Source organism: Staurois parvus, unplaced genomic scaffold (genome assembly GCF_062004578.1).
Source record: "Staurois parvus isolate SC_StPar_1 unplaced genomic scaffold, SC_StPar_1.0 ptg000826l, whole genome shotgun sequence".
In the NCBI taxonomy this organism is placed as follows: domain Eukaryota; kingdom Metazoa; phylum Chordata; class Amphibia; order Anura; family Ranidae; genus Staurois; species Staurois parvus.
The window spans coordinates 438,762-452,569 of NW_028318622.1; the positions used below are offsets into that span (position 1 = coordinate 438,762).

The window sequence follows — 13,808 nt, forward strand, 5'->3', positions numbered from 1 at the left end:
TGAATGACATCGATTCATTCAGGGTTTTTTTTTTTTTTTTTTTGTGCTTAGCTGTGATTTGGCCACAGCTAATCACATGACATGTGCATGTGATCGCTGTGACCATTCACAGCTAGGCAGTAGTATACAATGGATGGCATGAATGAATGATCCATTGTATTCAACTGTCATGTGATCTGCTGGGATTGGTCACAACAGGTCACATGGTACCAGCAACGGGGCCGATACTCAGATCTGTCACCAGCCGTGTCCGAAGTACACGGCCGGTGACAGATGGCACCGCTCTGCAGGAGCGCAATCTGCGCATGTGTGGGAGGACGCCATATGACGTCCACCCGGAACGCTGATGACATTTGCTGCCCGCCATTCGGCCATAGGGCGGGCGGCAAATGGTTACATTTTTTTATATATATATATATTTTTTTTTACATACTGTCACCCTAGCAGTAGTGTCACCATGGTGACACTGTACTACTTGTGGGTGGTGATGAAGATTTTTTTTTTACACTGATTGCTTTTACACCCATAAAGGCTGTAAGAGGAATCATTTCTCCTCTGTGGCTGCATTCTTGCAGCCATTGAGAACTACTGAGTGAGCTGTGATTGGTCACAGCCTGTCACATGGTACAAGGCTGTTGTGAATGGCCCTGTACCATGTGACCTCTGTGATCATTCTGTGACATCTTGCTTACTACTCTGCATGTGATCACTGATTGGCCAATCAGTGATCACATGATCCGGACCTCGTACAGAGGTCCCGTATGACGATCGGTGTTCCACTGTGTCCGGAGGAAGCACAAGCAGGGTGCGGGGAGGCCGTTTATAAACGGCCACCTGACCCTGCACTGCCACCATCCGGCCGTTTATATACAATGGGGGACGGGAGGTGGTTAAGTCAAATAAGTCCAGAAGCGCTTGTTTTTTATAACCAAAAGTGAAAAATGTAGTTATTTTACGAAATTTTTGGTCTTTGTTTTTATAGAGCAAAACATAAAAAAATGCCGAGGCGATCCACACCACCAAAAGAAAGCTCCATTTGTGTGAAGAAAAGGACACAAATGTTCGGGTGCAGCGTTGCACGACCGTGCAATTACCAGATGAAATAGCGCAGTGCTGAACAGCAAAAAATGGCCTGGTTTGGGGGGGGGGGGTAAAACCTCTGGAGGGGGAGGAGTTAAGGCCCCCGTAACCACTTCCAGGTCCTGGTGTCACTTTCCTGGACCAGGGAATAAGCTGATGGAGGGCAGGAGAGACTTCGGGGGCCTAACAGACCCCTAATGTCTCATTAAAGAGAACCTGTCACTGCAAGAAGTATCACTTTAGGGGACTTCTGGTCCCTTTATGTGATAAAAATGGAGCCACAGGGCACTCTGAAGAGCGATCTTCCTCCTCACACCGTCTTCTGTTCGATTTCATCACACAATATATGCCCCGTGTATACTACAATAGAATCGTTGTGCGCCAATAAAGCGTTCGGGTTTGGCTTGAAGGAAAAGGACCCCCCTCCCCACATTTCCAGCTGGGGGCCACGAGGCCCAGACTGCATGACACGGTTTTGGGGGTTCCGGCCTCCTCTGTCACCCTGATCCTAAATATGACAACAAAGGCCTGTGTAGTAATGATCAGGAAATGGTTATTTGTCATGGCAGCCATTTTTATTATGGGCAGGTGAACCCATCTCCCTTCACTTCCTGGAACTCTGCCTCTCCCTTCTGACAGGAAGTTCCCAGGATGCATCTGTGAGGCCAATGCCAGGAAGTGTGAGGAGAAGTGAACCCAGGGAGCTCTGTGGAGGGAAAAGTCCACCTCACAGCCGAACCGAACCCATCGTTTGGACTTCCCTGACGGCTCACCGTGATTGGTCACTGCCTCAGCAGCTTGTGAACTGTCCTTCCACTGGCTGGTGACATCACCATGGCAACGACAGCTGAACAGGTAAGGGATGGGGGGGGGGGGGGGGGGGGGGGTTGTGTGATGAAGTGGAACTGAACCTTTGTGTCTTCTACAGACAAGGAAGCCGCCATCTTAGCCTCTGATTGATCTGCTGTTGCCATGGTGATGACACCGGCCTGACACTTGGGATGTTCTGGGAAAAATGATCAATTGATTTTATCAACTTTCCATTTCTCCGCCCCCAGACCTGCATTTCTCCGCCCCCAGACCTGCATTTCTCCGCCCCCAGACCTACATTTCTCCGCCCCCACACCTGCATTTCTCCGCCCCCACACCTGCATTTCTCCGCCCCCACACCTGCATTTCTCCGCCCCCACACCTGCATTTCTCCGCCCCCACACCTGCATTTCTAGCTGGCAGGACATCAGCCCTATACAAGGACGGCCATGACTGACTGTGAGGTACTGTAAAGGGGGGCAGTATTATGTATGAGGAGGGGGCAGGGGGGGCAGTATTATGTGTGAGGAGGGGGCGGGGGCAGTATTATGTGTGAGGAGGGGGTGGGGGGGCAGTATTATGTGTGAGGAGGGTGCGGGGGGGCAGTATTATGTGTGAGGAGGGGGCGGGGGGCAGTATTATGTGTGAGGAGGGGGCGGGGGGGGCAGTATTATGTGTGAGGAGGGGGCGGGGGGACAGTATTCTGTGTGAGGAGGGGACGGGGGGCAGTATTTCGTGTGAGGAGGGGGCAGGGGGGGCAGTATTATGTGTGAGGAGGGGGCAGGGGGGCAGTATTATGTGTGAGGAGGGGGCAGGGGGGCAGTATTATGTGTGAGGAGGGGGCAGGGGGGCAGTATTATGTGTGAGGAGGGGGCAGGGGGGCAGTATTATGTGTGAGGAGGGGGACGGGGGGCAGTATTCTGTGTGAGGAGGGGGCGGGGGGGCAGTATTCTGTGTGAGGAGGGGGCGGGGGGCAGTATTTCGTGTGAGGAGGGGGCAAGGGGGCAGTATTATGTGTGAGGAGGGGGCAGAAGGGCAGTATTATGTGTGAGGAGGGGGCAGGGGGGCAGTATTATGTGTAAAGAGGGGGCGGGGGCAGTATTATGTGTGAGGAGGGGGCGGGGGGCAGTATTATGTGTGAGGAGGGGGCAGGGGAGCAGTATTATGTGTGAGGAGGGGGCGGGGGAGCAGTATTATGTGTGAGGAGGGGGCGGGGGGGCAGTATTATGTGTGAGGAGGGGGCAGGGGGGCAGTATTATGTGTGAGGAGGGGGCAGGGGGGCAGTATTATGTGTGAGGAGGGGGCAGGGGGGCAGTATTATGTGTGAGGAGGGGGCAGGGGGGCAGTATTATGTGTGAGGAGGGGGCAGGGGGGCAGTATTATGTGTGAGGAGGGGGCGGGGGGCAGTATTCCTATGTGAGGAGGGGGCGGGGGGTAGTATTATGTGTGAGGAGGGGGCAGGGGGGCAGTATTATGTGTGAGGAGGGGGCGGGGAGCAGTATTATGTGTGAGGAGGGGGCGGGGAGCAGTACTATGTGTGAGGAGGGGGCGGGGGGGCAGTATTATGTGTTAGGAGGGGGCAGGGGGGCAGTATTATGTGTAAAGAGGGGGCGGGGGCAGTATTATGTGTGAGGAGGGGGCGGGGGGGCAGTATTATGTGTGAGGAGGGGGCAGGGGAGCAGTATTATGTGTGAGGAGGGGGCAGGGGGGGGCAGTATTATGTGTGAGGAGGGGGCAGGGGGGCAGTATTATGTGTAAAGAGGGGGCGGGGGCAGTATTATGTGTGAGGAGGGGGCGGGGGGGCAGTATTATGTGTGAGGAGGGGCCGGGGGGGCAGTATTATGTGTGAGGAGGGGGCGGGGGGGCAGTATTATGTGTGAGGAGGGGCCGGGGGGGCAGTATTATGTGTGAGGAGGGGGCGGGGGGGCAGTATTATGTGTGAGGAGGGGGCGGGGGGCAGTATTATGTGTGAGGAGGGGGCGGGGGGGGCAGTATTATGTGTGAGGAGGGGGTGAGGGGGCAGTATTATGTGTGAGGAGGGGGCGGGGGGGCAGTATTATGTGTGAGGAGGGGGCGGGGGGCAGTATTATGTGTGAGGAGACACTTTCACCCCCGGACACTCCCCCCCCCCCCCCCCCCCAGGCCAATTTCCAGCTTTCAGCGCTATCACACTGTGAATGACAATTGCGCGGTCATGCAACACTGGACCCGTATGAATTTTTTAGCATTTTTTTGAGACACATAAAGCTTTATTTTGGTGATATTTATTCCCCGCTGGGAGTTTAATTTTTTTTGCTATGTAAAAGAAAAAGTCCAAACATTTTGAAAAAAATTATATTTCATCATAAATCTCGGCCAAAATTTATTCCGTTATATTTTAGTAAAAAGAAAAATAACCCAAATTAATTTATAACCAAAAATTAAATTTTTTTTTTTACATTGTTATTTAATTTTTTTAAATTATTATTATTTTTTTTTTTGTTTTTTTTTTTATTTTCCATACTGTCACCCTAGCAGTGTGGGGTCACCATGGTGACTCTGTACTACTTGTGGGGGGTGAGGAAGATTTTGTGTTTTTACACTGATTGCTTTTACACCCATAAAGGCTGGAAGAGGAATCATTTCTCCTTCTCTCTGGCTGCATTCCTGCAGCCATTGAGAAATACTGTGTGAGCTGTGATTGGTCACAGCTTGTCACATGGTACAAGGCTGTTGTGAATGGCCCTGTACCATGTGATCTCTGTGATCAGTCACAGATTTCACACGTAGTAAGCAATGATGTCACAAGAGGGAGCGCACATGTAGGGGGCGGGGAGGCCCCTGCACTGCCAACGTCTGGCCGTTTATATATACATGGGCCGGACGGGAGGCGGTTAAATAGTCCACTAGACACCAGAATGTGTGCTGGACGTGTCCGTGTGCACATGCATGTCGTTGTTGCATTCTTACATGCTTAGCTAGGCTCCCATGCTGGAAAACATGTCCACGTTTATACTAACATACATGAATAACTGCAATCTCTGACAGCTGACATGAGGCTGCTGACCCTCCCTATTGGTCCTGCAATATGATGGGCTGCCTCACTGACCAATGAGCAGGGTAATGGGGGGCAGTAAAAGCTGAACTTCTACAGGAAGTGAGATGTGCACATGGCTTTGCGTGCCAACATTCCTCATGTATGATCGGTCTGACATGCTGGGGATACTCATGTATGATCGGTCTGACATGCTGGGGATACATAAACAATATGGAGCCGCACTCCAAGTCCACAATACATCCATGACCTGGATAGAGATACTCCACAGGATGTGTTCCACTGACATGTTTCACCCCGGGGGTGGGGCTTTATTGTAGAGTGACCTCGGCCTATAGATTTCCCATCATTCACTCTGACAGGTGACTCCACCCCTCAGTATGGATGTCATGTGATGTAGGACGCCCCCTGTAGGATCTGAATGTTCAGCATTGTACAGCGGCTTCTCTTAGGACAGACTCCATGCTGCTCTATAGGTGATCACGGATGGTAAATTCAGTTTACATGGATGACATCACAGGAGACTTCCATTGTCACACTCATGTAGGGGGGAGCCAGATTCTCCACCCTGCTGTCATCCATCATTATATCCCCCCAGGTGGGACTCCAACCCCCAATCCCTGGCTTAGGCCAGTGCCTCCTCCATGAGGCCTCCGGGGTTTTACTTCTTTGTGTTTTTTAGTGTACAAGCCGTGTTTATTGAGGATAAATCCATAGAAGGAGCTGATTCCGGGGATGGACATCGGGGATCTGTCACTGTTATCCTCGGACTCCTCACAGGTGGGGCCTTTTCAGACCCCTAAACCTTCTGATAATATTCATTAACTGATCAAGAAAAATGGAAAAGAACCTTCTCTGTCTATATTCTATGTTCAGAAAAGAATCAAGCACCCCAGGTGGGACTCGAACCCACAATCCCTGGCTTAGGCCAGTGCCTCCTCCATGAGGCCTCCGGGGCTTCGCTTGTCTCTTGTGTTTTTATTGTTATTTTGTGGAACGTAAATCAGTGTACAAGCCGTGTTTATTGAGGATAAATCCATAGAAGGAGATGATTCCGGGGCTTTGATGGACATCAGGGATCTGTCACTGTTATCCTCTGACTCCTGAGGGGTGGGGCCTTTTCAGACCCCTAAACCTTCTGATTATCCAGAGGAAGGCAAAGCCCCCCCCCCCCCCTTTTCCCAAAAAATTCCTTCCTGACCCCCCAAGGCGATCTCATTGTCCCTGAATCATCAGTCTAGGGTGCCCGGTTCACCTCCCTGTACAATGCTCAGAAGGTAGAGGTGGGACCCCAACATCAAGGGGGCCCATCCAGGAATGGACTATATTCGGTATAGATATGGACGGTATACGGTATGACTATGGACAGTATACGGTATAGATATGGACAGTATACGGTATGACTATGGACAGTATACGGTATAGATATGGACAGTATACGGTATAGATATGGACAGTATACGGTATGACTATGGACAGTATACGGTATAGATATGGACAGTATACGGTATGACTATGGACAGTATACGGTATAGATATGGACGGTATATGGTATAGATATGGACAGTATACGGTATAGATATGGACAGTATACGGTATAGATATGGACGGTATATGGTATGACTATGGACAGTATACGGTATGACTATGGACAGTATACGGTATGACTATGGACAGTATACGGTATGGCTATGGACTATATTCGGTATAAGTCCCTAAACCTTCCGATGATCCAGAGGAAGGCAAAAAATAACCCCTGGGTAAGATGGTCTCCAATGGGGAAAAAATTCCTTCCTGACCCCCTAAGGCGATCGGAATGTCCCTGAATCATCAGTCTAGGGTGCCCAGTTCACCTCCCTGTACAATGCTCAGAAGGTAGAGATGGGACCCCAACATCAAGGGGACCCCATCCAGGAATGGACTATATTCGGTATAGATATGGGCGGTATACGGTATAGATATGGACAGTACACGGTATAGATATGGACAGTATACGGTATGACTATGGACAGTACACGGTATGGCTATGGACTATATTCGGTATCAGTCCCTAAACCTTCCGATGATCCAGAGGAAGGCAAAAAATAACCCCTGGGTAAGATGGTCTCCAATGGGGAAAAAATTCCTTCCTGACCCCCTAAGGCGATCGGAATGTCCCTGAATCATCAGTCTAGGGTGCCCAGTTCACCTCCCTGTACAATGCTCAGAAGGTAGAGATGGGACCCCAACATCAAGGGGGCCCCATCCAGAAATGGACTCTATTCGGTATAGATATGGACAGTATACGGCGTGGCAATGGACAGCATACATCATGGAAATGGACAGTGTACGGCGTGGCAATGGACAGCGTACGGCGTGGCAATGGACGGCATACGGCGTGACAATGGACGGCATACGGCGTGGCAATTGACGGCGTATGGCGTGGCAATGGACGGCGTACGGCGTGGCAATGGACGGCATACGGCGTTGAAATGGACGGCATACGGCGTGGAAATGGACGGCATACGGCGTGGAAATGGACGGCATACGGCGTTGAAATGGACAGCGTACGACGTTGAAATGGACAGCGTACGCCGTGGAAATGGACAGCATACGGCGTGGCAATGGACGGCATACGGCGTGGAAATGGCGTGGAAATGGGCGGCATACGCCGTGGAAATGGACAGCATACGGCGTGGCAATGGACAGCATACGGCTTGGAAATGGACGGCATACATTTTGGAAATGGACAGCATACGGCGTTGAAATGGACGGCATACGCCATGGAAATGGACGGCATATGGCGTGGCAATGGACGGCATACGGCGTGGCAATGGACGGCATACGCCATGGAAATGGACGGCATACGCCATGGAAATGGACGGCATACGCCGTGGAAATGGACGGCATACGCCGTGGAAATGGATGGCATACGGCGTGGCAATGGACGGCATACGGCGTGGCAATGGACGGCATACGGCGTGGCAATGGATGCCGTCCATTGCCACGCCGTATGCCGTCCATTGCCACACCGTATGCCATCCATTGCCACGCCGTATGCCGTCCATTTCCACGCCGTATGCCGTCCATTTCCACGCCGTATGCCATCCATTTCCACGGCGTATGCCGTCCATTTCCACGGCGTATGCCGTCCATTTCCACGCCGTATGCCGTCCATTTCCACGCCGTATGCCGTCCATTTGCATGACGTATGCTGTCCTTTTCCATGACGTATGCTGTCCATTTCCATGACGTATGCTGTCCATTTCCATGACGTATGCCCTCTAGACTGACACCCCTACATTACCACCCTGACAGATCCCCACCCCCCTCCAGACTTACACCCCCCTACCTTCCCGCCGTGACAGAACCCCACCCTTCCAGACTGTGAATAATGATTACAGTAAAATATCCATCTGGCTTTAAGTCGCACCCACTGGTTACATAGTAAAGGTGCTCGGTGACTAAGGGGTTAATTGCATGTGGTTTGCTTGGCGCCCTCCCTGGCAGCTGTGGGGTTAACCCTTTGTGTGGGTGTTTAGCTCCCGCTGGGCTCTCTGTTAATACTGATGATGGTGAAATCCTGTCCCCCCCCCTCCAGCATCTCCACTCTGTTCATAGAGAGCATGAAATGATGCGCCCCCCGTTCTGTAATGATGCCGAATTGTCGCCCCCCCCAAATGAAATCCTGACCCACCCCTGGCATGCTGCCCGGCATCTGTGGGGTTACCTGGTTGCAGGTTCTCCGTGTGCTCGGCTCCTTCTCCTGATCGCTTTCTTGCACAAGGCACGGGGGGCAGATTTTCATGGTGCACAGTTTGTACCGCTACGTAACTGTGCTCTGTGTGCGCCGTTCTTACCGCAACACTGCGCCAATGTGCGGCATCAAAAAACACAGCACACCTTAGTGCAGGTCACCGCGTATTTCTTCACAGTGCCTCACCTCAGTGCAGGTCACCGCGTCTTGCCTCACCGCGTCTTGCCTCACCGCGTCTTGCCTCACCGCGTCTTGCCTCACCGCGTCTTTCCTCACCGCGTCTTACCTCACCGCGTCTTGCCTCACCGCGTCTTGCCTCACCGCGTCTTCCCTCATATTACAGTTGCCGCTTCACACGTACAGAATGTAATGGCGGCGATGGAGTTCCTGCCATTAACTGCAACTTAAAATGCTCGCTGATGAAAGAGAATTTGCTGAAATTTTTCTGCTCTTCCATCTCCATCTCCGGATCTTCCTTGGGTATGAAATCCGCCATTTCTATTCTTCCATATTCGGGTTGCTCCGGAATCTGCAAAGAGAAGACATTCATTAATATTTCTGGGTGATACAGAAAATGGTGACAGAGCTTGGTGACCCCCAACCCCCCGAAGTGCAGCGATTACCCCAGGAGGGGTCCTTCCAAGAAGCACAACACTGCAATAACACCCCCGTCATGTGTATCTAATCCCGTCACCCCAGGACAGGAAGTGTGTTATTGGCGGGATCACCAGAATACAGCAGGTGTGAGCTGACACATAAACAATAATGATGGCCAATAGTAAAGACAATTCATTCGGACTCGTCTTCAGGCCATGCGATTGTCCAGTGATCACAACATCACCGACAAAGAGAGGAATGTATCTACTTACCATTCCCGATGTCAGCGGTGAGGGTGTCTTTCCTTCCTCCAGCTCGGTCCAGTTGATCTCGGCGAGGAATGGATGCTCTCTGACGTTCCTCACAAGACGCCATCTTATCTCTTGATCTTTGGTTAAGAGCTGTAAAGAAAACGGAAATATGATAAGAAAAACTGACAATATATGGGACCAACAGAACCCCCCATTTCAATGTTTGATTCTGACAGTGACGTATTTCAGCTTTCTTGGTTTTGGTTTAAAACCTGAATGCAAGGAAGCCTGGAAAGGCTTAATAGAAGGTAAATGTCTGTGTATACTGACCTTTTCTAGGAATTCAAACAAGTGTTGATCCATAGTCTCCGGATAATATGGACACATGTGCAGAATTCTCTGCTCTATGTCACCCACTTTATTGGGGTTGGTGCAGAAGGGGTGTTTGCGGAATGCCATCTCAAACACAATCACCCCCAAGGAGAAATAGTCGGCTGAGCTGAAGTATGGAGAATCATTAAGGATCTGTAGAAACAAAAGAGGACAAAGAAGGATTAGGACCTTGGCAGGCCAGGCAGAGGACAGAGGAGACTCCATGCTGACGTATGGAGCCTCCAGGAGTCCTAACATTGTACTCAAAATATATCAAACTGAGGCGGAGCTTGTAAAAACTGGAGGTGGGGCTTACAGTGGAAGAATAGTCAAATCCTTTTTTGTTTTGTAGTTTTGGATGGAGTAATTTAGGGTTCGGAATCCTGGCAGATTATTCTTTGCTGTCTGTGTACCATCATTCCCTTCATTCCTGTCCTAGAGGAAGCCAGAGGTCATCTCCCAAAGTGAGGGGACAATTTTCTCCTAATTTCCTTTGCAGTGACAATGGTCACCAATACAGGTAGAGGGTGAATCTCCCCAATGGGGACACCAATAAAAACCTGACAGAGGATCTAACCCTCGCCCACTGTATCCAATACTAAAAGAAGGTTTTGCCTTGAGGTACACTTTGCGTCTCTTAAAGGAGACAGAGGTGTACGGAGCCCAATAGCTCAATGTTCACAAGCGCTCACCATGGTATAGAGAAGGAGTAGAGCAGGTGAGGCGTTCCTGAAGCTTTTATCCCATTTGTATGTGTGAATCGGGCGGACAGATCCATCCATCTACACCCGGCCTCAATGTCCTCTACAAAGAGGCTCCAACACTGCTGCAACTCTCAACTTCCCACCTTTTGTTGGATATAGTTCTGACCTGGGGACCCAGTGACAGCAACCGGGGCCCCAGTGGGGGAATTCTCCATCTAATGAAAGGGGGGCCCCCTTTATGTCTTCTCTATATCCCATAATAAACATTACAATGGCGTCTAATATCAGGACGTCATGAAACTTACCTCTGGAGCCATGTATAGCATTGATCCCGCCATCTCATATTCCCTGTTATAATCTGTGATGTCAACTGCGGCCAAGCCAAAATCGGCAATTCTGATGTGTCCGGCGCCGTCCAGCAGAATGTTCTGCGGTTTGAGGTCTCTGTGAAGAAAAGAAGTGGACTGTTAGCTCTGCATATATCACATTAGATGAAAAGATATGTTCACCTTTCATAACACGTTACATGTGACACCCATATTCAGAGTGTAACATGTTCTGATCAGACCGCCCCCCCTCCCCCACTTTGACAGCTAACAGGGGATCTTCTCCCTCCTCGCTAGCTGTCACATTTAAATGGCCACGTCACTCATTCACTGTGTTATGTGAAGGAGAAACTACAAGTCTCAACGGCCTTAGAGGCTGTCAGCTTGTAGTTCTCATTGAACCGCCGTGGTAGTTCATCGATTCGGATCAGTGTATCTGCTTGTCCATATATCCCATACAGGTAAGCAGATACACTGACGGATCTGCAGGAGACCTGCATGGCACCGGCAATCTGCTGATCGCTGGAGCAATGGTTTACAGGCTCCTGCAAGCAAAAAAAATGAAAGCTGAATTTGGGTAAAAGAATAAAATACCGTTGTAGTGGAGCTCCCCCCACACTGCAAGGGTTAAATCCTGGTTTATGCCCGGGGTACCAATAATATGGACATTTACCCAATCTCCTGCTCCCTCAATACACCGAGGACACTAAGGGACCGCCCCCCAAACTGAAGCATCCAGGAGAAGAGGGGAGCGGGGGAAGGAGGTCAGTAAAAGTCCTTGTTATTGGTCCCTTAGACCTAAATACCCATTTAACCCTTACAGTGCTGTGGGAACCCCTTACTACAAGGGAGGAGTTTTCATTTATCTGGGGTTCAGCTCTAAATATCCCACTGTTAGTCAGCTGATCCAAAACTTACCTATGCATGATCTTATGAGAATGCAGGAACTGCAGGCCGCATAATATCTCCGCAGTGATGAATCTGATGGAGAAAAAAAATATAAATTAGCATTTAAATCATTACAGACCAATAAAAGTAAAATGTATAATGGGGTATGGGTGGAGGGTTATGGGTGGAGGGGTATACGTGGAGGGGCATGGGTGGGGGGGCATGGGTGGAGGGGCATGGATGGAGGGTTATGGGTGGAGGGGTATACGTGGAGGGGCATGGATGGAGGAGTATGGATGGAGGGGCATGGGTGGAGGGGCATTGGTGGATGGGTATACGTGGAGGGGCATGGGTGGAGGGGCATGGATGGAGGGGTATACGTGGAGGGGCATGGGTGGAGGGTTATGGGTGGAGGGGTATACGTGGAGGGGTATGGGTGGAGGGGCATGGATGGAGGAGTATGGGTGGAGGGCATGGATGGTGGGGCATGGGTGGAGGGGAATTGGTGGATGGGTATGGATGGAGGAGTATGGGTGGAGGGGCATGGATGGATGGTTATGGTTGGAGGGGTATATGTGGAGGGGCATGGATGGAGGAGTATGGGTGGAGGGCATGGATAGGGGGGCATGGGTGGAGGGGCTTGGATGGAGGGGTATAAGTGGAGGGGCATGGATGGGGGGCATGGGTGGAGGGGCATGGATGGAGGGGCATGGATGGTGGGGTATGGGTGGTGGGGCGTGGGTGGAGTGGTATGGGTGGAGGGGCATGGATGGAGGGGTATAAGTGGAGGGAGGCATGGATGGAGGGGCGTGGATGGAGGGGCATGAATGGATGGGTATAAGTGGAGGGGTATGGATGGAGGGGTATAAGTGGAGGGTTATCAGTGGAGGGGTCATGGATGGAGGGTTATGGGTGGAGGAGCATGGATGGAGGGTTATAAGTGGAGGGGCATGGATGGAGGGGTATAAGTGGAGGGGCATGGATGGAGGGGTATAAGTGGAGGGGTATAAGTGGAGGGGTATAAGTGGAGGGGCATGGATGGAGGGGTATAATTGGAGGGGCAAGGGTGGGTGGGTATGGATGGAGGGTTATGGGTGGAGGGGCATGGATGAAGGGGTATGAATGGAGGGGTATAAGTGGAGGGGCATGGATGGAGGGGTATAAGTGGAGGGGCATGGATGGAGGGTTATGGGTGGAGGGGCATTGATGGAGGGGCATGGATGGAGGGTTATGGGTGGAGGGGCAGGGATAGAGGGTTATGGGTGGAGGGGCATGGATGGAGGGGTATAAGTGGAGGGGCATGGATGAAGGGGTATGAATGGCCTGACTACGTCATTGCCTATGCTCAGTGGTCAGTCACCCCCAACTCCATTGTGGACCCCATCATTGGACTTACCTTACAACTTTCAGATCCAGAATTTCCTTTTTCATCAATCCCGCAAGCTCCCCTCCGCTGAGGAATTCCATGACAAAAGCCAGATGAGTCTGTGTGAAAAGAAGAGGTAGAGGTTACATTAGACATGGAAGATTTCACGTTGTGGATTAATATACAGAAACACGCACACAAGTTCAGAAAACCAAACAGAGTAAATACGTAGGCCGCCATGGCTGGACTGTCCTGATCACAGTACTGGGTTTGTCTGGCTGTTAGGGTGATCCAGTCACTTCAGTAGTTTGGTCACCATCCTGGAAGTCTCATGTAGATCAGGAGGTCTGACGACTTCTGTCCTCCTAGCTGTAGACTCCTTCTGGATCCGACTCCAAGTTCTGAGTCCAGAGTCAGCCAGACGAAGGTCAGCAGTGGCAGCCTCTCAGTAAATGGTTTCTGTAAAGAAATCCCCTACTCTGTACAGTTGACCTAAGCAACCTCCAGCTTTGTAGGTGGCGCTCTAGAGTTCTGCTCCTTCCCATACTGCTTCCCCGACTACAGCCGGAGCCCTCCGAGAACCTGATGTGGGACACAAGTGGAGCTCCCCTCCTCCTTTCACCATTCCTCACTCATTGGCTGAA

The 13,808-nt window shown here is 51.0% G+C and overlaps 1 protein-coding gene across 5 annotated transcripts in view; it reads left to right on the forward strand.

The window, feature by feature from the left end:
• The window catches only part of LOC149443916 (uncharacterized), a 443,717-nt gene that overhangs the window by 277,583 nt on the left and 152,326 nt on the right, over positions 1-13,808 (forward strand). For 4 of the 5 annotated variants that reach the window (XR_016306587.1, XR_016306589.1, XR_016306591.1 and 1 more), the window contains one exon: positions 1,720-1,935. The exons of the other annotated variant lie outside the window; for it this stretch is intronic. The gene's annotated coding sequence lies outside the window, so the exon portion shown is untranslated. The remainder of the gene's footprint in view (positions 1-1,719; positions 1,936-13,808) is intronic. 5 annotated transcript variants of the gene reach the window in all.